Source organism: Jaculus jaculus, chromosome 22 (genome assembly GCF_020740685.1).
Source record: "Jaculus jaculus isolate mJacJac1 chromosome 22, mJacJac1.mat.Y.cur, whole genome shotgun sequence".
Taxonomy (NCBI): domain Eukaryota; kingdom Metazoa; phylum Chordata; class Mammalia; order Rodentia; family Dipodidae; genus Jaculus; species Jaculus jaculus.
This window is the reverse complement of record NC_059123.1, coordinates 2,081,764-2,105,086: the sequence shown is the minus strand read 5'-3', so window position 1 is coordinate 2,105,086 and position 23,323 is coordinate 2,081,764. Positions and strand designations below refer to the sequence as shown.

The window sequence follows — 23,323 nt, the reverse complement described above, 5'->3', positions numbered from 1 at the left end:
GTAAGTAAAAGCTCATGAGAGCATTTCACTCCTTTACTCCATAGATAGATAGATGGATAGATAGATAGATAGAAAGTTAGATAGATAGGTAGATAGATAAGTGGCTGGATAGATAGATAGAAAGAGAAAGATAGGTAGGTAGGTGGATGGATGGATGGATGGATAGACAGATAGATAGAAAGATAGGTAGGTAGATAGATAGATGGAAAGGTAGGTAGGTAGGTAGGTAGATAGATAGATAGATAGATAGATAGATAGATAGATAGATAGATAGATGGGAGACAGATAAATAATAGATAGAAAGACAGACAGATGGACAGTTCGATAGATAGGTGTTGATCTATTGGTACTTATTATTTGAGAGTGAGAGAGAGAGAATGGGCATGCAAGGGCCTCTTGCCGCTGCAGCCGAACTCCACATGCATGTGCCACTTTGTGCATCTGGCTTTACGTGGGTACTGAGGAGTTGAACCCAGGTTGATAGGCTTTGTAAGCAAAGTGCATTTAACCTCTGAGCCATCTCTTCAGTCCCAGTCCTGTACTCTTAGCTTGAAGTCAGATTTGGTATGTTAGAAAGAAAATTTCTGCCCCTGCATGGCTACTGAGCTTCAGTAGGGTAAGATCTTGTCACCAGATTAAACAATTACTCAGGAGCCTTTCCAGATAAAGTGACCATCCACAGAAATGGATTTTTTTTTAAAGTATGTTCAGTCAAACACATTCTTCATGGATTCTTTATCTTATGAAAATTCTGTCTGAAAAGAGTAAATCAGTTTTTTTTTTTAATCATGCATGTTTGTGTTTCTCAAAGAATTCATTGAAAGTATTCACACTCAAGGGAGTAACCAGTGTGTTCATGCGTACACAGGACCGGCTGTCAAGTAGAAGGGCACGGGCTTGAAATCGTGCAAGCCTTCTTGTGGGCCTTTCCTTTCGCGCCATCCTTTCCTCTTCAGGGAATCACTTTCTGTTGTGAACCTGAGCTCTCCCCTCTGGTCCGCAGGACGCTGGTGTTGGCTATGGGCGGGTGCTGTGGGGCCTCTGTTCAGTGTCCCCGCTGCCCTCGCAGGACTGAAGTGCGGTTGAGGGACCCTTACTGCCTGCTTCCCTTCCCCAGCCCGGTGGCGGCCATCCCTCTGAGTCTGTAGATAGAGCTGTTCCCGATGCCTCACTCAAGCGAACCTTTATAGCGTAGGTCACCCAGTGATGCAGCAGAATGCCCCGGGGCCCATCTGCCGCTGGCCTGGTCAGAAACCTTCTCATTGAAGGCCAAGTGCATGTCAGATGGTCTTTACCCCTCTGTCAATGGACTTAGGTTATTTCCAGATACTTAGGGTATGTGCTGGATTGTCTTTACCACTTTGTCGATGGACTTAGGTTATTTCCAGATATTTAGGGCATGTGCTGCTTAAGCGAGCAAATATTTCCAGATATTTAATATTTTAGTAGCATGCAGACAGTTCTTACTTGAGCTGTGAACTAGACAGAAGATTTTATAGAAAACAAGTTCTTTCACATAATTATTTTGGAGTAGTTTTTTTTTTTTTAATCAATATGGAATTCTTAAAAGTCAGATTTCTGGGCTGGAGAGATGACTTAGTGGGTAAGGCATTGGCTAGCAAAGCCTAACAACTGAGGCTCAGTTTCCCAGGACCCACATAAGCCAGTACACAAGGTGGCACATGTGTCCGGAGTTTGTTTGCAGTGGCTGTAGGCTCTGACACACCCATTCTTTCTCTCAAATAAATAAGTAACATAGTTTTTTAAAAAATAAGATTTCTTTCCCATCAAAGGGAGTTATGTGACTATTATAAACCAAGCTTTCACGAGGAATAATTTTAAGGGTTATCTACTGCCTGTATGAGGTAAATTAATCTTTGAATAGAACCAATGATGAACTAAAAATAATCTAACCTGTGTTTGTACAAATCATTTTAAAGGACTAGCATTCATTGTCAATCAGAAGGAAACCTGTTTCTACATGTAAATGTGCTTATTAAATAATAACTACAACAAACTCATGACAGGTTCCATTTGTGCTGGTGTTCTTCCTTGTGTTTATTTCCTTACATGTTAACGAGAATTAATTGCAGTGCCTGCATTTCATAGTTATTGTGAGTTAATTAATACATGGAATAAAACAGCTAGAGTAAGGACTGAATGTTCTGTGTACCACATAGATACATGCTTGGGTTGCTATCTTTACCCCATTATTCACAACGTTCTCTTCACATGAGTGTTTCCTTCCCATTCTGTCCCCTGACATTTATAGCATAAACTCCAACGTTTGATTCCCCTCCTGTCACTGATTCAAAGACAGATATAAGTGTTAAACTTGTGGGAAGCTTATTACTTACATTTTGGGGATTGCAGAGTTGTTACTAAATAATACTGTGGAATTCTTTTACTATTTGAACAGTTCTATCTTACTAAAGATCAAAGCTATTTTAAAATGTGAATAAAAATATTTGAAGTCAATGGTCTTTACCATTTTCTGCCTTCTCATAGAGAGGAGCTCTTCAGAATATCTCCTCTTTCCTTCTCTAAATCTAACAAAATCTCTCTAAACTGAAATATAAATAAATATAAATATATATATTTTTTTCAAAGCACTAATTTCTAAGACCTTTTCATATAACTTTTTACAAATTAAGATCCTTGATTCTCTATAGCCTTTGTTCCAAAAAAAAATGTATTTCACTATTTCATGTTAAATGTTAGGACTATCTTGGGACTTTGAGAATTTTTTTTTAATTTTTATTTATTTATTTGAGAGTGACAGACACAGAGAAAAAGACAGATAGAGGGAGAGAGAGAGAATGGGCACGCCAGGGCTTCTAGCCTCTGCAAACGAACTCCAGACGCGTGCGCCCCCTTGTGCATCTGGCTAACGTGAGACCTGGGGAACCGAGCCTCAAACTGGGGTTCTTAGGCTTCACAGGCAAGCGCTTAACCACTAAGCCATCTCTCCAGCCCACTTTGAGAATTTTTGCAAAAACAAAAACAAAAACAACAACAAAAAAACCTCAGAGCTTATAAACACATGCTTAAGAGAATCAAGTTTTTAACAAATTTCTGTTCTTCTTGTCTCTTTCCAGAGACTATTAGGGCAACTCATCCCCTTTTGGAGGACGATTTCTCTCTGCATCAGAGAACCCAGCTCCAGAATAAAAATTTTCCATTCCTTTCTTCAGGGTTTTTAAAGCGGGAGTCAGCTTGCGACATTGAGCCTCAGCCCTTGGGAGAGCAACAGAGTCTGTCCCCTGGGCTTAGTTGGAAGTCTGAGAAGGAACCTGGACACCTAAACTGTCTCTGCAGAGGGAAGGCTCACGCTTGGTCAGCTCCTGTCTCTGTAGGCCTGTTGTCTCAAGCAGTCTTTCCTTTAATATCATACCCTTTCCAAATCCACAACAGTTTTGAAATGAAGACTTTTTTTCACCCCATATTTTCCCTGAGGCTTTCACTTTTAGAAAGACTTGAGGGACGCAGAACGGAAATCCAAAACACGGAAGCTTTTCAGTCACATCACGTTGCCAAGCAATAAAAAAAATACAGCGGAAGCACAATCACTGTGGTAGACGACACGCTATCTCCCACTCACCTAAATCATTAAGGTCTGAGCGGTCATCCTAGCCTGGAAAAGTGTAAGATGCTGTTCAGAATTACAGTAGATTCATTATTACAACTGAGCTGTGAAAAAAATTGAGTTTAGTCATATTTTCTGGTTTTTACGGGTCAACCCCATACGAGTGTCACTCGCTGTGTGGGTCACTGCTGTTGCTCCCGTCTCAGCGTCTGGCACACGGCCAAGGGCTGCCTGCACCCTGGGGAAGCAACGGCATTGGTGCACAAGCGACTCCCGCTGCAGCGGCCACGCCACTCTCCTGACGCACGCACGGTCCGTCCAGGTCGCAGTCGCAACCAGAAATCAGCATGTCATCAAGATATCCTAGTAATGAGAGCATTTTCAGTGATCAAACAGAAAAATAAATTAATGACTCAATTTCAGCGATGGAAATGGTGATAAGTATTCGACCTAATCATCCTTTTTTTTTTTTTTCAAAACATCCTCCTCTCCAGGCCAAGATAAAACATGTTCTGTTGAATTTACAAAGGCGGTATGTTTGGTAGCTAGTACCTTGACCATTTCCTATAACATTTAATAAAAGGTTTTCATGTGTTTTATTACTTCTGCTGTGTTTGTGTAGTAGAGGAGCAAGGCAGGCTGGGAAAGCTGGAAAGATTGAAGGCCGTGCTAATGGGTGGGGGGCCTCTGGGTGCCTGCCTGCAGACGTGCTGTTCTGCTTTGAATGGGACTGTCTCTTACGAAAACTGAGGAGTCTCCAGAAATCAGTGAATCTCGTCATCATTGCTCCCTTCGTGTTGGGTAAACGAAGTGTTACTGGACGACTCAGCCATGTCCACTCCAAGTCTTGTCCACGGGCGAGGGTCTTGTGGAAGCCGCTGAGAGAGACCACAGGCCCACAGTCCAAGGCGCAGCGTTTCTTCTGGAGGAAAGGACTTGTCCACAGACAACTTTACGCTCCTTGAAGACTTAGCGGTCTAGTTCCCCACAGCCTGTTGTGGAGCTAGCGGCCTCTCTTCATAGACACTGCCAGATAGGGTGGAACAGGGGCTCCGATCAGCCAGCAGTGCCCGGGGCTTGATTTGGAATCGCCGAGATCGGGACTGCCGAGCACCGCAGTGGGAAAGACCACATCCCAGCAGGTCCCGGGAGAGGAAGAAGCGGTGGTGTGTGGAACCCAGGGCCCTTAGGTTCGGAGTGAAGCGTTCCAGCCCATCCCACAAGCTCTGCCTGCTGGACTTGAGCTTGCCACGAGGGAGGAAGCGTGAATAACATCAGAGCACCAACCACTCTCAGCCAGGCACTGATTCCTAAAAAATAGAGCCCCATCCAAATACAATAAAAGATTATTTTTTTTCCTCTTAAGAACCAGAATTATAGACGGTGTTTTCTAAATCACCTCCAGGAAAATAAGCTTCTCTTTGGAGGATTCGTTTAGTTTAGATTTGTAGAAAGGAGTAAAGAACAGTTATCTTCCCTTCAGAGATTCTGTGTTCAAGACGCCGTCAGGGCTGGAGAGATGGCTTAGCGGTTAAGCACTTGCCTGTGAAGCCTAAGGACCCCGGTTCAAGGCTCCGTTCCCCAGGTCCCACGTTAGCCAGATGCACAAGGGGCGCACGCGTCTGGAGTTCTTTGCAGAGGCTGGAAGCCCTGGCGCACCCATTCTCTCTCTCTCCCTCTATCTGTCTTTCTCTCTGTGTTTGTCGCTCTCAAATAAATAAAAATAAAAAATTTAAAAAAAAAAAAAGACGCCGTCAGAGTTTCTTTGTTACCGAAGGGTTTTTAGCTGATCTTCGCTGTGGTGTTCATGGGATCCCGTCACGCCCCAGACTTTGAAAAGGCAGTGTATAGCTGGAATGAGCTTGCCGGCTTCCCGGTCAGTTTCTGGAATCAAATACGGTATCTGGCGAAGACACCCAACAACATGGCATGGGTATTCGTTTCTCATTGTAATAAATAGGCCGTTGCTGGTCTCCCTCCATCTCCCTCAGCTCTCATGTTTTATCAAGAATCCGAGGAACATTCTCCTTGACAGCTTAAAACCCTTCTTGAAGGATTCTCAACCCTTGGGGTCATTTGTCTGCATCCCAGCAGTTACTCTGGCCGGCGTCACACATGAGAATTCCACGAGGTCACTGGAGAGGCCGATGAGTAGGTTCGGTCTTTGCTCTCAATTAAAAAGAAGCCTCTGGTGCAGGCTACGCAGTCACAGGCAGACAGGCAACCCCAGCAGCAGAGTAAGCAAGTTCTTACACACAGGTCTCCAACTCCAAAAGCTCGTTTTCTGGATTCTGTGTGTGCTTTGAATTTGGATTCGTTTGTTTTCTCTAGTTTGCCTTTTATTTCATTATACAGTGCTAGGGAGTGAACCCATGGCCTCACACATGCTAAAAAATAAAAACGTGCTCTACCACCGAGTTCTACTCCAGTGCCTGACAAACTGTGATAACATACAGCTCTAGAACGTCTTGGCTTGTGAGGCTTATGTCATTGGGTCAGTGGAGGTGAAGAAAATGTCTTAAGTTTATGACATTGACTACCCTTCAGACACCCTTGTGAGTTAAGCAGAAACGCACATTAATTCCAAGGACACCTGTAAGGACTTCTGTGAGCACCCGAGAGAGTAGACTGTGAGGTTACCTGTAATAGGCCTTGATTGGTTACAGATACAATGGTACAGGTGCTAGTTAATAATAAGCTAATCTTTATTTTGTTTTAAAGGACCAGTTACTACCTATACTACCACTGATAACACGTAGCCATGTGGTGATTAATCATAACTTTGTAGCTAAACTTATTAGACAGTTAATCTCAAAAGGTAGGCAGGGGCTAGCGACATGGCTTAGCAGTTAAGACACTTGCCTATGAAGCCTAAGGAACCAGGTTTGATTCCCCAGGACCCATGTCATCCATATGCACAAGGTAGCACATGCATCTGGAGTTCATTTGCAGTAGCTAAAGGCCCTGGTGTGCCCATTCTCTCTCTCTCTCTCTCTGCCTTTCTCTTTCTCCCTCTCTCTTAAATAAATAAAATAAAGGAGGAAAGCTTTAAAAAAAATAAAGGTAGGTAGGCTAATCCCATCTACTGGGAGGTGGAGGCAGGAAGATCATGAGTTCAAGGGCAAGACCTTGTCTGAGAACAGAAGGATGTTTTAAAGGGGGAGATGGGAGAGAGGCAGAGGGTCTGGTTAATGGCAGAGTACTTGCAGACATGTAGAAGGCCCTCAATTCATCCCCAGTACCAGGGATGACATTCACTAAACTTACACAGTTTCTAAGCTAATAGTCTTTGCTGTGCTACCAAGCAGTTCACGTCGCATGAAAAACTGTATTTTAAAATGGCTTATAAATAGCATGAAATATGTAATTCCAAACAGTTTCCATGTAATGTGTGCATATGGGGTCCACATCCTCTGCTTGGCTTCTCAATTTTTCTAGGGCCTGCATATGGGAAGTGTGCAAATTAGATGAATTTGGGAAAGGCAGAAGAGCACACTGAGAGCCCCAGTAGTTCCTGCACCACATGAAAAAGAATTTGTAGATTGAAGTCGTCATTCTTAGAGAGCTTTCAGATTCGTGTTCGAGTTGAGCGGTTCTAGATATTTCTTAAGCATTCGCATCACCTGACTGATGTGTTTCCTTGATTCCATATTGCGAATTCTTGGAGTAAACAGCCTTTTCTTTAGCTGGGCAGGTTCAGATCTTCCAAGCTGAGGTTCCGGAGCGTTCTCTTTGAAAGCTGATTTCCAGGGAAATGTCGCTGTCTTCTGCTAGGCACGGGAGACATTTTGTCAAGCACCTTAAGAAGAGAGGGCGAGACTGTGTGAGTGGTCTGTGCTCCGCCAGCCCCTCGCTGCGTCACCGCCACCTCCTCACCGCTGGCCACTTGGCCGCTGGTGTCACAGGTGCAGCCAGCTCTCTGAGTCACCTTCAGAGTTCACTGACTCACACAGAAATCTGAAAGGCCTGTAAGGAGGCAGCGAAAAGGACTAAGGAAAGTCACACACGCCAGCCTCGCCGCTTAGTGATGAAATCTCAGAGCAGGCAACTTCCTGCTGACTTTGACCCCTAGTGTGTTAAGTCAGAACAGTGGACAGGCAGTGAACGTAGGGTCCAGTAGAATATGTCAAACTCGTGGCTTACTCTTACTGATGCTAGGACAAGCTCACAGTGACTGTCCCTGTCCACGTGTCCCAGAGCAGTATCCCAGAAGCAAAAACAAACCGCAGTGAGCTTCTCCAGCCCCGAGCCTGAGGTGGGACAGTGCGGGTGCCTGGATGCTCTGGGCTGCGGGCAAAGATCACGATGCGGTGGGTCAGGAACGCGGGCCCCCTTCTCACTTCTAAGCAGTCGGGTAGCGTTAGAGAGTCTGGAGCAGCGCACTACTGCGGGCCCTAAGTAAAGAGCCCGGGGACTTAAATAAGGAGACTCGGGACTTTCCTGTTTGTGTGTGGGTGGGTGTGTACTGTTTCTTTAACTGCTGGGGTTGGCTAACAAGTGCGCATGGTGAGAAATAAAATAATTCTCCTCATCACCATTGCCTTGTCAAATCGCTGGAGCTTCAAGAACCAAGACATTCTATATTTGGAAGATGGGTGTTTGGGGTTTTATTTTAATAAAGATCTTTGTATGCAGATTTGCTTACAATGTCTGCACAGACAGCCCTACCTTTGCTCTAAAGCTAATTCAAGTTTATCTTCTGTTACCACATCAGTTCCTCTAGGTCACCAGCCTGCCGGGGTCTTCAGGGTTTGGTTCACATCTCTTATTCTTTCTTTCTTTATGGTTTTTGTTTGGTTGGTTGTTTGTTTTGTCTTGTTTTGTTTTGTTTTTCAAGGTAGGGTCTCGCTCTAGCCCAACCTGACCTGGAATTCACTATGTAGTCCCAGGGTGACCTCGAACTCACAGCAATCCTCCTACCTCTGTCTGCTGAGAGCTGGGATTAAAGGTGTGTGCCACCAGGTCCGATGTTCTTCTTGACCCCAGGGTGCCTGAGGTCTTCCTTCACCTCAGCCGTCCTTTGAGCTGTCATACTGCTTCATACAAGCACTCAGATTATGCTTGTAGACCTCCCTCACCACACAGGACTTTACATTTGAAACACTGTTTTTACACATAGACTCATGCCAGACTCACTTAATATTATGGTTCCTTGAGGAATTAAGAAAAAAAAAAAGAAATAGAAACTTAACATGTCAGAGTTATTTCATTTCTTTTCAATGTATTCAAATATACAAGTTGGTATTTCAAATAAGGTTTTATTTTGTTTTGGTCTATCAAGTTAAGAAAACTGAGTCATGTTCCCAACATACTCTGAAAACCACCCATTTTGTTAAATTTTTGAAGTTGAGTTGGCTTTGAGAATACTTTAAAAACAAAACCTAATTCTGTTTTAGTAGCATGATGAATTAAGCAACATAACCCTAGCATTCCCTGCAGCCTAACCTTTCTTAGAGGGCACTGATTCTATAAGGAGTCACTGTCGTCCACAAGAGTGGCCGAATGAGCAACGACAACTCGTGCATTTCATGCTAATTTCTACAAGCTCCCCCACAGAACATCTAAAACATAATGAGCATCTCACTTGTGCATTTAAACATTTGGATCACCGGAGTTATGTCTGTGGGACCGTGGGTTTGTCTCATAATAGGTTAATACTCTTAGAGTTAATAACCTCGAATGCTTATAGAAGCCTGTTGTTTCTCTGACTTGAGTTGTTTTTCAAATCTACAGTGAATAGATAAATGACTTATTGTCATGTGTTGCTTTTTAAATGTAACCCCAGGACTTATTTTATTACTTCCTTATTTTCAGTAGAAAGGAAATAGTATTATTTCTGAAAGACACTTGACAATGTCTTAATATGTCTGATTTATCGTCTAACTGGTTTTTGTCTACATATCTCTTTAGCTGTCTATTCTTTCTTTGTGAAATAATGCCAAAAAAATTGGCTTGTAACTAGAAATGTCTTGGAAACACGTAAAAATCATTTTCTAAGAGATTCGATATTTTTCTTTTCATGTAAAAACAGAGCAGCGCTTCCCAGCGTCCTGCTTGCTGCTGACTCACATGCACTGGTGTGACCTCTCACTGCTCACGCCCCAGAGGGAGGCCAGTGAGTGAAGATCGGCTCGCTCTAGCCTCAAACAGAGAGGAAGAGATAGTTCGTGTATGATCACCATGTTAGTTTTGAATGAAGTCCATCGGAGTGTGGGTGTATCATCAGCCTGACTTGGCCTTGACTAACTTTTCAGACTATTTGTGTTATTTTTCAAGCCAGGACTGTTAACCGGCTAGTCAGCGAGGTGCTCTCTGCAGCGCTGCCTTCTTCCTCTGTGGCCGAGCCACTGATCGTCTCCTCACGTCCTTTCTCGTTCTGAGGGTACTCACTACCAATCTCCTATATTCCTTTCCCAGGAAATAGAGAGCTCTTGTCTCTCACCATTAATTAGTTTAATTGCAATTCCATGAGATTTCATCGTCCTCAGTTCTGTTCCTGTTAGTTACCCACTTAAAGCCCATTTTCATTATTGTATCTCCTGGTCAGTGTTTGAAATTAACCTGAAATGGAGCTACTGTAAATAGTTGGCAGATGGTTGATCCATTCAAGCGTTCTCTCTCTCTTTCCCTCTCTCCTTCCATATATAGGAATGAATGTGTGTGTGTGTGTGTGTGTGTGTGTGTGTGTGTGTGTGTGTGTATTTAGTTCATGATGAGTTTCTTATTTAAGGCAATAAAAATTGACATGGAAAATCAGAAAATGCAATGAGCTAGAGGGAGACATTTAGTTGGAAGATTCAGGTTTGCTGGCTCAGCTCTTGGAGGCACCGCCTGTAGTGTCATAGACTCAGCCGTTGGTGCTCCATTCCAAGCACCAGAGATAAGCATGGCTGTCTTCCGGTCGTCGCCAGCGTTCCTGTTGACGTCACTTACGAGTCACAAAGCCCGTCTCACAGACTCTGCTACACTGAAAGGCCGAATCTCAGCTGACACTCTGAGCAGTGAAGAGTTCCTCGAGCTGAGTGCTTATTTCTCATGAAAGTCTGAGAGGCCACGCTGGTGGAGCTTTGGTGCCCCCAGAAAAGAGCCAACACAACACACCTCGTGGGGCGTGCATCGTAGGGGCCGAGTGCAAATGCAGGAGTGGTCCCCAGCACCAGTTATTCCCGTATGAGAGGAAGAATGTCAAGGCGTTTGGTCTGAGAGCGGCGCGCGGTTCTCCCATGGGGTGGGTGCGGTCGTCGGGTTTCTTGGTGAGATATGTGATGGTGCAGTGCTCCGTCGTTTGTAACCCTAAGTGCTTCAGTGCTTGCCTGTCGGGAGGACCTAACTGCAGTCGTTACTCTGGTTCTTGGGGATGCACGGATGAACGCTTTCCAGGTTGGCAATGGTGCAGTAGGGGTGGGAGTGCCTGGGGCATGGAGGAGGGCAAAGGTGGTAGCAACACGTGATGTATCCAGACAAAGTATGTTCTTAATAGAAATACATAATTTAAATAAATAAAAGGAATTCATGGCAGCAGCATCCTGGGAATCCACTGCCGACCCTCCCCTTCTCCAGTGCCCCCTCCATTCTCTAGAAATACCCACCCCCCTGAGACCACGGTAGGAGTTGCTACCCACCGGGCTCCTTGTCTCCAGTAGAGAAGTTGGCTTTTGAGCCTTGCCTTTTCTTCGTAAAGTCATTCTGAGAAGTGAGAAGGTAACTGATTTTGCGCCCTTGAGCCCACAGTGCCCTTTATTTCATGCCAGGCCAGTAGCCCCTGGATCTCCCGACTTGTTGGTTTCAGTGATCACTGTTAATAATGTCCTCTGCTACTGAAAGCTCTGGGCCTCACAGCTTACATTCGTTTCCTTCTGGAAATACCATTTACACGTCTAATCATCAGCCCTCACAGGGCTACCTAACTATTCACAGATCTTCTGACTTCCCTAAACTTCTGTTACCAGCAGTCCACAACGAAGCTGTTTGTGGATGGCTAAGGGTTTATCAAAAGGCCATCAAGTGGTTGACCGCATTGCTAGAAGCCTGGAAACCCAGGGTCAAGGGGAGACTTCAGAGAACAATATGAAATCTCTCCAGGAAGCACGGCGGAAGGTAAACCTTCCTCCTCTACAGTCATCTGGCAGCAATGCCATTGCTCTGCACAGTTTTCTGTGCCCGACAGTAATGAAGGCCGCTGCTCCGCAGAGCTTGGGGACTCCCTGGGAGTCGGTCCCACCCAGGTGACTGGGAGCCGGAGGCCAGGTAAGCTTGCTGCATCTCCCCAGGGGCGTCGGCTTTGGTGAGGCTGAGAATTCCTCAAGCGCAAGATGATTACCAAAAATCAGAAAACCTTACAAATGGCCACCACATACTTTGGGAATTTCTTCCAAGTTGTTATGGTTACTGCAGAAATATTTTTCTAGTTTTTTAGTGTCTTGGCTAATTCTAAAACTGGTCCTTTGAAGTCAAAGCTAGGTGGGTTTCGTTCTGAGTAAAACAGAGCTGCAGAGATGGCCAGGCTCATCGTGGAGGAAGTCTGCCACTTGACCACACCGTGTCATTCTTTTTCAAGTAATCTGAAAATTTCTACTTAATGCCTAAATTATGTAATGCTCCTCCTCAAAGGATGTGCAGGGTTTGGAGTGGAGAAGGCTTTTGTTTCAATGTACTTATTCTAAAAATAGTTTAAGAAGGTGTGTGCAGCATTTTCTTTTGTGGGTTCGTGATTCTGCTCTTCCTTGCATTGGCCATCCCTCCCCCCGACCCCAGTGAAGCAGGGACATTTGGTACATAATCGTCGTCATTATCCTCCCAGAATGACGGATGGCCACAGAGTTTAGAGAAATAAAAAGAGCTTGACAGACGTGTCTGTCTACGGAATCCACCCAGGCAGATTGGATTGTGTCTCCACGTGAACGCTGAACATAGCAGGAAAGGCAACAGACAAAGATGGTTAAGCCACACACGCTGAGGACAGAAGAAAGACTTGTGTCCTGAGCTGTGTGCTGACACGTGGATAGCCTTCAGATGTCTGTCTTCCTCACCCCTGCATCTCAGTCTCCTTTGAGATTCTGGTTTTCTTCAGGTCATCGGCTGCTCCGAGCCTGGCTGCTGGGCAAGGTTTTCTGCCCGCATTCAACATTGGATTTCTCAAGTCCCCTTGAGTCTTTTGCACATGATCTTTCCACTATAGACACTTTGTGGACTTCTTATTTGACATAAAATAGGATACGTACTACATTCGCCGTGAAGTACATTGAGAAATCATCCCACCATTTTTTTCCTCCAGGGTTTTCCATTGTTTTTGCGTGTAGAATGCCATTAGTTCTTCATGTTGGGAATGTATTAATCACAGTCTCTTTGCCATCTAGCGAGAATTTCATCATTTTTTTTTACTCATCTGTGGGGACACTGGGAGTTCGTAGTGAGACTTTGTTGCTTAGGCTTTCCTCGCAGGTGGGGCGCTAGCTCGTTGGAGACCTAGTCTGACTGTGACACTTGTTCCATTCCTGTGGTTAGCTCTTCCTTTCAAATGTATCATTTGTTGAAAATGAAAATATCTTGTCTGGGGTGGAGCTTCTCTGCCGGATTAAACAAACATTCTCTCGTTCTTTCTCTGTGCCCTTAGTTAGTTTTATTGGCTGCTTCAGAATACTGCCCAAAAGGGAAACAAGTTTTACACCCACCATGTTTTCATGGCGTACTTTTATAGCTAGTGAAAGCCCCCTCCTCTCTCCTCTCTCCTCTCACCTCAGAGCACAGAGGCCCTGGCTCGCCGCCTCTGCACCTCCTCCTCCTGTGTCAGCAGCCCACAGATGTGTGGGAAGGGCACGCGCATCCAGGAACCAAAGCCTGGGCTTTAGTGAACCACTTGAATGTCCTCGCAAACCCGGGATGCTACAGTGGGCTACCCAAGGCGTGTTCGGCTCATGTCAGTAGAACAGCGTGAGCTCTGGACCGTCTCGTGTCTGCTGACACGTGCAGTGCGGTCACGTGGCTGAGTCCAGGGTCACAGCCTGCGAGTACCTTCGTGCCCCACGTCACAGCATGCTGAGCGCCGGCACGCGTTCCCCCGTGGAGGGGTGGGAAGAACTGCTGACCAGCCAGCGGTAATTCAAGGTAGCACACCATGCAGCGTAGACTCGCCCCCCCTCCCATTACCATATCGACGATCGCAGCACATCCACCGTCTGACGTGTGAACATCATTGCGAACGCTTCAAATGCTCACTGTGGTACTCTGAATAGCAGAGATGTATCATTATAAAGCCATCAAAAATACCTAAATGTAAAAAAATCTTTTCTTTAAAAATATTTTTAATCTATCTATTTCAGAGGGAGATAGAAAGAGGCAGATAGAGAGAGAGAATGGGCACGCCAGGGCCTCTAGCCACTGTAAATGAACTCTATACGCATGTGCCATTTTGTGCATCTGGCTTACATGGGTCCTAGGGAATTGACCCTGGGTCCTTTGACTATGCAGGCAAGCACCTTGACCACTAAGCAATTTCTCCAGCCGTTTTGTTTTTTTTTTTTAAATGTATTTACTTATTTGAGAGAGATGAAGAGAGACAGATAGAACGATAAAGATCTTTTCTATCTTACTACTACATTTGAGCATTTAGATGTGCATGTAACATACATAATGCAAGCCGATTTAGTAACTCAGGAACTGTCCTTAAAGATGTATCATATGTAGCCATCCCTTCACCTCTTAGCCTTTCTAGGCAGCCTGCTGGCTATGAATTGTTTGAACTGAGATTGCAAATAGTTTGGTGAGCTTGAGTTACTCAAAGACTCCCCTTGAGAGAAGGTTCCAGGATTGATGTTTTGGTATGTGTATACTTGCATGGTTGAAAGCCAATTCTTGGATGTTGTGAATGCACCAAGGTCACACTGCCCTGAGCAACTTCTTAAGAGATGAAAACCCTTGCGTAATTAGCCACTAACTGTTACCAACTAGGGGTTTAGGATGATTTTCTCTGCCAATTAAGGAATCAAGAGGCAGGAAAGTATGTTAAAAGACTAAAATTTATTTTAGAGTAAGAGGGAAAGAAAGCAAGCTCCTCACAGAAGAGGAGAGCTTCCAGAGCTGGGAGGGAAAACAGTTTCCATGGGAACTGAACTTTTATTGAAGGAGAGGGCCCGCCAGTCCCAGGAACATGATTGGTTGGGTTGAGTGAGGTGAGAGGTGCTGATTGGCTTATAGTGCATGCAGTACTGTGCAGGTCTCACACAGCGCCTGAGGCCAGCCCAAGGCAGTGCAGGAGGAAAGTTTGTCCAGGCCAGGAAGCAGAAGTTGTCACCATGTAATCATCAGTGGATGGAAACCGTGTCTTACAGGCACTGCATACTGCACCCAGTGTTGTCTCAGTCACGGAGCTGTCAATGGCTGGAGACGGTGTCTTACCAGCACTGCTCACTGCATGCAGTGGTGTCTCAGTCATGTAGCTGTCAGCAAATGGAGACCGTATCTTACCCACACTGCACACTGCATCCAGTGGTGTCTCAGTCACATAACTGTCAGAGGTGGAGACAGTGTCTTACCAGCACTGCACACTGCATCCAGTGGTGTCTCAGTCACATGACTGTCAGCAGGCGGAGATGGTGTCTTACCAGCACTGCGCACTATATGCAGTGGTGTCTCAGTCATGTAGCTGTCAGCAAATGGAGACTGTATCTTACCCACACTGCACACTGTATCCAGTGGTGTCTCAGTCACATAACTGTCAATGGGTGGAGATGGTGTCTTATCAGCACTGCACACTGCACCCGGTGTTGTCTCAGTCATGGAGCTGTCAATGGATGCAGATGGTGTCTTACCAACACTGCACACTGCATCCAGTGGTGTCTCAAATAACTGTCAGCAGGTGGAGACAATGTCTTACCAGCACTGCACACTGCATCCATTATTGTCTTAGTCATGTTTTCTAGCCAGCTTGAAGTTCCCTCACTGTAGTCCAGTAGCCTCTGAAAGGGTTTCCTCAGAAGTAACTAATGGAAAATGAGCCAGTGTTACCAAAGGAGAAGAGCTGAAATCCTGAGTGTAGTGTGTGTTAACGTGTGGCCTGCAGTGGTCCTAGAAATTAGTCTGGGATTTCACACAAGAATCATGGGCATATGGTGCTTCATTAGTCTCGGAGGCAAGGAGATGTGTGCTCCACTCTCAAGCTGGCTTTTGGGTGTTGAGGGTGGGGTCAATGTGTTTGAAATTTCAGCAGGCTTAGACTAGCTGTTCATTTGAAAAATTAGAGCATGGGTTTAAAACATGCTTGCTGAAACAACTGAGGACTCTTGAATTGTTGTAAGGTTACTGACCCAGCATAACATATCCAGTGCCATTCTGGGAACACAAGGTGTCTGACCAGTGAGTCCACTTAATGTTCTGAACATGATGTCCAGAATCCTGTGGAGTCCCTCAACCTGCACCTCACACTTCCCATCCATTGCTGAAGTGCTACTGAAAAAAAAGTCCAGAACTGAGGAGAAATTACCAAATGAAAATATTTTATTATGGTGTATAGTTTTACCTTGGCTGGCTTCCTTCCTTTCTTCCCCTCTCTCTTCTCTCCTCTCTTCTTCCTCTTCTCTCCCCTCCCTCTCCTCCACTCCTCCCCCATCACCTTTTTCTGCCTTCCTGCAGTAAAAATTAAAATAAAATGATTCAAAGACTCTGCAAAGCAAAAGTCAAAACTACTATTTACCTTTGTTTAAGACTCACGCAATTAAACCAGCAGTGTTCCTCTGCTCCATCTCTGAAGCGAGAGGTCCACAATCAACCCATGGGACCTGAACACAGCCTGTACCCCAAGAACCACCCACCACACCCACAACCTGGAAATAAGGGAGAGAACCTCTGTGTCTGAAACAATCTCATTTAAAATCTCAGGTGATGTTAAGATGGCTCAGTAGTTAAAGGCCCTTGTGTGGAAAGCCTGAAGGCCCAGGTTCAAGTCCCCAGTACCTATGTGAAGGCAGATGCAAAAGTGCCACATGTGTCTGGATTTCATTTGCTATAGCATGAGGCTCCAACATCCATATCCACACACACACACAAACACACACACACTTTCTCAAGTAAACTTTATGTGTGTGTGTAATATATATATATTTGAGGCAGGGTCTCACTCTAGCTCAGGTTGACCTGGAATTCAATCTAGTCTCAGGCTGGACTTGAAATCACAGTGATTCTCCTACCTCCGCCTCCTGAGTGCTGGGATGAAAGCCGTGTGCCACCATTCCCAGCTAAATAAAACTATTCAAACAAACAAACAAAAGCTCTCAGGTGAGCCCATGGAAGTGTGTGCTCAGGCACCTAGGCATCTCATGTAGCCCATGGAAGTGAGCCCTCAGGCACCTGAGTATCAGCCACACATCTGGTTCCTTTCATTTGTCTTCTGCTTCTTGAAGCTCTAGTGAAATGCTCAGCCAAGAGCTTAACCCGCACCTTCGCCCCACAGGATGCTTCTGCAGCAGCATTTCACTGTGTGTGGTGTGTACTGGGGCTGACATGAAGGGCAGATCAAGGAGCAAAAATGCATTTGTGGATGCAGAGAGTGGCCTCTACGTTTTGCTGGTATTTAATTTAGCACAATAGAAATTAGACTGCATGATGCCGATGTGAGGTCAGCCACCCCAATGTCCCCGGGGTTCTTTTCTTGCAAGTGTTAGAAGCTGGACTAAGCCCAACTTTGGGAAATGGGGATCCATTGGAAGGCTACCAGAGGCTGTGGAGTGGACCAGACTGAGACAGCAGACCTGCTAAGCAGAAAGAAGTGAGCCATTGCAAACTCGGTCTTAGCAGTGGCCCACGAAGAAAGCTGAAGTGCTCAGGGCACCATCGCTAGGCGTGGACTGACGAGCCTTTCTCTCTTTCCCCACTACGTGTCCAACCTAATTGGGTTAGGTAGGGTTACATTTCTGCCCCCAGCTAATGAAAGGCAAGACTCATGATTATAGTCCAAAGAGTAAGAAATAATTCCCCAAATGAAATTCAAGTTGCCTTTAGGAAGGAGAAATAAATACTGGAAGCAAGACAGCAGCGAGCATTTAACACAGCTACTGTTCGTTTGGTTTGTGCAATCTGCCAGCGATTGTGTTTGGCACACATCATCTTGCACAACCCCTGCTTCAGGCCTGGTCCTCAGATCCCTGCATAACCCTCTCTTCCTAGGTGCGAAAACTATCCCTTTGAGAAAGGCTGGGAGGCCTACCCAGGATGACTGCGGAGAAATGGCACACTGGAGAGGGAACACCCAGTGACAGCCAGGCACCATCTTCCTCCTGGTCCCTGTGTTAGCACTGGGCACGGCACTTCCTGAGGCTGGCTCTCAGGAATAAAAGCAAAAAGCAAAACCAGATGAACACCGTCTCCCACCAGTATACTAATCTCACGAGTATTCCTATAAAGCATAACAGGATCATTATTAGAATTAAGCTCCAGGGCCAACTGCAGAATTCATAAACATAAAACCCCATACCGCCTGTCCTCTCTGCCTTGTGCCCATTCTACCAAAGCTACCATGTTCTCTCAGAATCACATATGTCTTGAGTATCTCCTGAGTATGGCATTGACCATGGTCCCAAAACCACGGTACCCCATATTCACCAGCACTTCTGTACTCTATACCAAGCCCTCCCCACTTGAGAACATTGCCCACACTGCAGTCAGTGAACCTCCAAAGACCTTCGGAATGCCACCTCTTCAGAAGAGCCCTCTGCAGCCATCTTGGGCTGCCCTCTCCCCTCACCTGTCTCACTCCACCTCCAATGCTGTACGTACCCATCACCAGGTCCAAAAGGAGAATGCCCAACCCTAGCCCGGGACCTCATCTCCTCCCGCCTTGCTCTTGCTGCTACTCCTTCCTGCCTTCGTGACTTGCAAGGCAAGCCTGTCGCCGAGTAAGCAGCGTTTCTTTCTGAGCCTGGCATATGAAGCAGCGTCACGCTGACCTGTCAGCATGAGGCTCGCCCCCAACAGAACGTGCTTGCAGTAGAGCAGTTACCTTCCTCTTTAAACAGAGAATCTCACATGAAAATGCTCACAATTAAGATGGAAAACAACATCTGTCTGGAGAGACCCTGTCCCTAAAGTGTACACTGAGCCAGAGATGGGCCCATGAGCAGTGACTCTCCGCGAGCTTTGGATGTGTCTCTGAGCCACACGCCGGAGTCGTTGCATTGTGCAACATTCCTCTGGTCTCGTGATGAACGTCCTGTAACCCTTCCCATCTCTGCTCGAGTCTATACACACTCACTCTGTTCCTTCTCTCTAAATAATATATGTCCAAGAAAATGCTTTGAAAGGTCTTTTCCCCTATCTTAGCTCTTTCCCTCCCAGTCTGGTTTCATGTTAGCTGTTTTCAAATTGCTTCAAACAAAGGAGCTTTTCAGATTCCTGTGTACCTTCCTGACCCCTGTCAGCCCTGAAAACAATGGGGTGCTGACCGCACTTTCCAGGAACAGCACATTGGTGTGGATCGGCATCAGTTCCCCGTAAAGAGCCCTCAGCGCTCACAGGGGATCTTCACTGAACACCTACCAGGAAGATTGTCTCGTCCCTGCAGTGCACCATATTTGGACATTGTAGGTCATGAAAGTGGCCCAAGGGCTATATTTCATCAGGGAAGGACATTCATTCATTTCTTGAAGATTCATAAATTATGCTTAAATCAAAGTACATGTCTACTTAAAGCTTTGATCTGGTTGCCTTTGAGTGATAGCTTTATTTAAAATATTTTCATTGACATTCTTTTCTACTGTTTTGAAACTTTTTTTCTACGCTCTCAAGTTCTTTAGAATCGCACCTAACTTGTTCATTGTCAAGATCAGACTTCCTCTGCCTTCATTAGGAGCACATCAGCAAAGCAAGCAGTCCTCATTTTCTCACATCGTTTATTCTTATGATTTCTATGAATGGTTTGGGTGCCTATAAAATGTACCCAAACTTGAATACTTGCATGCAGACTTTTTGTGTGTTTTGTCTAGTCATGAAGTGGTCTTAGCAGTATGTCATGCTTACAGTATTTGTTATTGCTAACTGCAGTGCTGATGTCTTAATCTCTTGATAAATGCATTTCCCAAATGTACATCCATTGCCAGTGACTATTTCAATGTGTGTGCTTCATTTGATGGGGGGGGAGTGTAAACTACTAAGAACCAGATTTCAAAATGTTGTTGTTAATGTGATTGTTTTTTTAATTTTATCTATTTATTTATTTATTTGAGAGCGACAGAGGGAGAAAGAGGCAGAGAGAGAGAGAGAGAGAGAGAGAGAATGGGCATGCCAGGGTGTTCAGCCACAAACTCCAGATGTGTGCACCCCCTTGTGCATCTGGCTAACGTGGGTCTTGGGGAATTGAGCCTTGAACCAGGGTCCTTAGGCTTCACAGGCAAGCGCTTAACCGCTAAGCCATCTCCAGCCCAATGCAATTGTTTCTTGAACACTATGAGAGGTGTTTCCTTAGCTCTTGCTGACTGACTCAGCAACAGAAGTACTCTGCAGTCTTCATCACATGTGAGAATTTTGGAAGAGATAAGAAGTCAGATTATTCTTTGGTGTCTGCAGAGGTGGAGACTGCATGGGAACTTTAGGAACCCAGAGACCCTGACTGCCTAACAGCTGCCCGACTCCCTCTCACCACCCACGCTTAAGAAGGCATTAGCTGCTGTTACCCTCTCCGGTTGTTGTGTCCATGGCACTGAGGGTTGAGGCCTCGTGAGGGCTGCGTGTTCTTGCAGATGTGTCTGAGGAGCTGGGTTTTCCTCTGATACTTCTGCATGTCTGTGGGTTAAGGTGAAGGCCCTGGGCTGCATCTTCTCTAATAGAAAGGAAATCATTACCAGGCTGCATCCGTGGGGCTTTTGGCACCTCCACTGGCTTCTGTATCCCTGCAGCGCCCTGCAAGAAGGCATGCTGACATGCCTACAGCCAAGCGGATGCTGTGCCAAGGCCCTGAGTCACCACTGAAGTTCTTATCTGAGAAGGCCGTGTTGTCCTGAAGCTTAGAGAATGGGTTGGGGTGTCACACACGCCTGGCCCTGCCACCTAGGCAAGTCCAAACCTTCCCAAGCCCCAGTTGCCTCATTCGCACAGTTGTAAAAGAATGAGAGCATGACTCGGTGGCAGCCTCAGTAACGAGTGAGAGCAAGAGATGCTTTCGGGTGCAGTGTCTACGGGACTGAGCTACAGAAACTGAAATCTAAGGCTTGGTTGCTTTGTTATAACAGCCTCTGGATTTGAGGGTATTTTGTTACATATCCACACACAAGTAATCTGACATGTATGTAGTTCCAGTGTTCAGGCTCACAGGATCCTGAGCACACAGGTAGTAAGTATGTAGTCCAGTGTGCAGGCTCACTGTGGCCTGTGCTCACAAGTAGTAAGTATGTAGTCCAGTGTGCAGGCTCACCGAATCCTGTGCTCATGGGGAATGGGTATGTAATCCAATGTGCAGGCTCACTGGAGCCCATGCTCACGGGGAGTAGGCATGTAGTCCAGTGTGTGGGCCTACTGAATCCCGTGCTCATGGGGAGTGGGTATGTAGTCCAGTGTGTGGGCCTACTGAATCCTGTGCTCATGGGGAGTGGGTATGTAGTCCAGTGTGTGGACCCACTGGAGCCCGTGCTCACGGGGAGTGGGTATGTAGTCCAGTGTGTGGACCCACTGGAGCCTGTGCTCACGGGGAGTGGGTATGTAGTCCAGTGTGTGGGCTCACTGAATCCCGTGCTCACAGGGAGTAAGAGCTGCCAAGCACCAAGTATGAACCCTGAGGAGGACATTGTGGCTCACACCTACACTGTCTGTCCTTAGGTGGTTGGGGCAGAAGGACTGCTAGAAGTTCAAGGCCAGTCTGGTCCTACCTTACATAGTAAAACCCTAATTTCACTGTCTCTAAGTAAATAGATAAAAAATAAATAATAACAAGATACAAATACCCTAATATAGGGATTCTGTAGGACAGCTGTACAGATTCACCCACCTGTACATTTTTCTTTTTTTGGTTTCCCCCCCCCTAGGCTGCTTTGGTGTAGTACCTACGCCACCATCTTAACCGGAAGTCCCTATACGTTTTCCTAAAATTATTTAAATCAAGAACATTCTTGGCTTAGCTACTTTAACCACTTTTCTTTGGTGCTTGTCAGATTTAGAGCAGTTATAAGGAGTCCTTAATCCTCTCATGGGGATGCGTTAGACAGTATAGGTGGTGACCTGCTCCTGGGCGGCCTTCCCTGCTGACCCCCATTGAGGTGATGGGCCTGTGCAGTGGGGTCTTGAGTGCATGCCCACCCGTCTGCCCAGATGGCTCAGTGATGAACAGAAGTGATCACGCCCACTTCCCAGCGGGTTCTCTGGTAGTTTGGGATAAAAGGACAAAACTGACCAAATATGTAGACCTCCTTTTAGATGGTTCAGAAACAGAGAATGTACTTAGCCTTAGACGGCTTAAAAGAAAGCAAAACAACAACAGTCCTTCAGTTGTGGCCAGTGGGGTTTAAAGCTGTTCAGACCTGTTTTGATTTACTGTAAAAGAACATCTGTAATTCATCTTGTGCATACTGGAAAGTTAAATGGCTTCTTTTGATGGGGACATTTTGAGCTATCTAAGTACATGGGAAATACACTTTAGACTTGAAAAGTATTCTCGGGGGCGCTGGAGATACGAACTCTGAGCTGAGGTCTTCATGTGGACAATGAAGGTGGCTTGTGCGTGTTTTGATGGAGAGGATAGCCCTAAACGCTCAGAAGTTCAAGGCTGAGGCAGCTGGCGCGGCCACAGGTCAAACCACCACCCAGACTTTGTTGAACCTTTGAGTCTGAGTTATTCTAAACATGAATTTTATGTAACACCAGCTACCCTGAAGTTGCCTCAAAGTCTGTCAGCATGACTTACCGTAATAGCAGAGCTCTGCTCCCAGCGAGGGCGTTTCATACTGAACATTTAGCTTTGCACACAATGCAGCCTCTCATATCACATCTACTTATCTGAAAACATAAAGAAAAGACTCTTTTCATAGACAAACTCCTTACGTGAGTGTACCAGTAATAAAATAGGCATTAGGGAACCTCTGTTATAAAGCAACTAGTAATATTATAGATAAATTTCAATTTTCTTAAGCTTCAATGTTGAGAAATAGAATTTAAGGGAACAAGAGGATGTAAAAGTGGGAAATACTTTTTAATTTGTTTTTATTAGATACGGACATATTTAGTATGCAAACAACACATGTTAGTACCCATGGGGATTGTGGGTCATGCATTATGGGGGCAGCAGTCAGTTATGGAGGAGAGGCACAAATGTCTCTGTGCAAAATGTCCCAACGTGTGGCTCTAATAATCTTTCCAGCCCCTCTTCCACAAAATTCCATGAGCCATGTTGGGTGCGTTTTAAGTCTACTTCGGTGATGCGCACTTAGCAGGAACTGGCTCTCTGGCTTGGTGGGTGCTGAGTGTCCTCAGCGTCTGCCTCCTTCACCCTTGTGCTGATGTCACAGTGACTAAGTAAGCAGCACTCGTGCTCAGTTCCCCACTTCCTCCATGGTTTCAGCTGGGGCCGGGATGGAAAGCACTGGGCCGTTTATCTCCTCAGACCCAGCTCCCATCTGAAAAAAAGAAGCAGATCTCCACTCCACCACGCCCGAAAAGTGGGAAATATTTAGCACAAAGTGTGGAAATATCACACAGAGTATTGGTGGCAGGAGAGTATGTTAGTGGCATTTACCCAGCCCCGGCGATGTCATCCACAGATTATGG

The 23,323-nt window shown here is 45.7% G+C and overlaps 1 protein-coding gene across 2 annotated transcripts in view; it reads left to right on the top strand.

The window, feature by feature from the left end:
• Ccdc91 (coiled-coil domain containing 91) overlaps positions 1-23,323 on the top strand; it is a 179,268-nt gene that overhangs the window by 149,705 nt on the left and 6,240 nt on the right. The window lies entirely within an intron of this gene.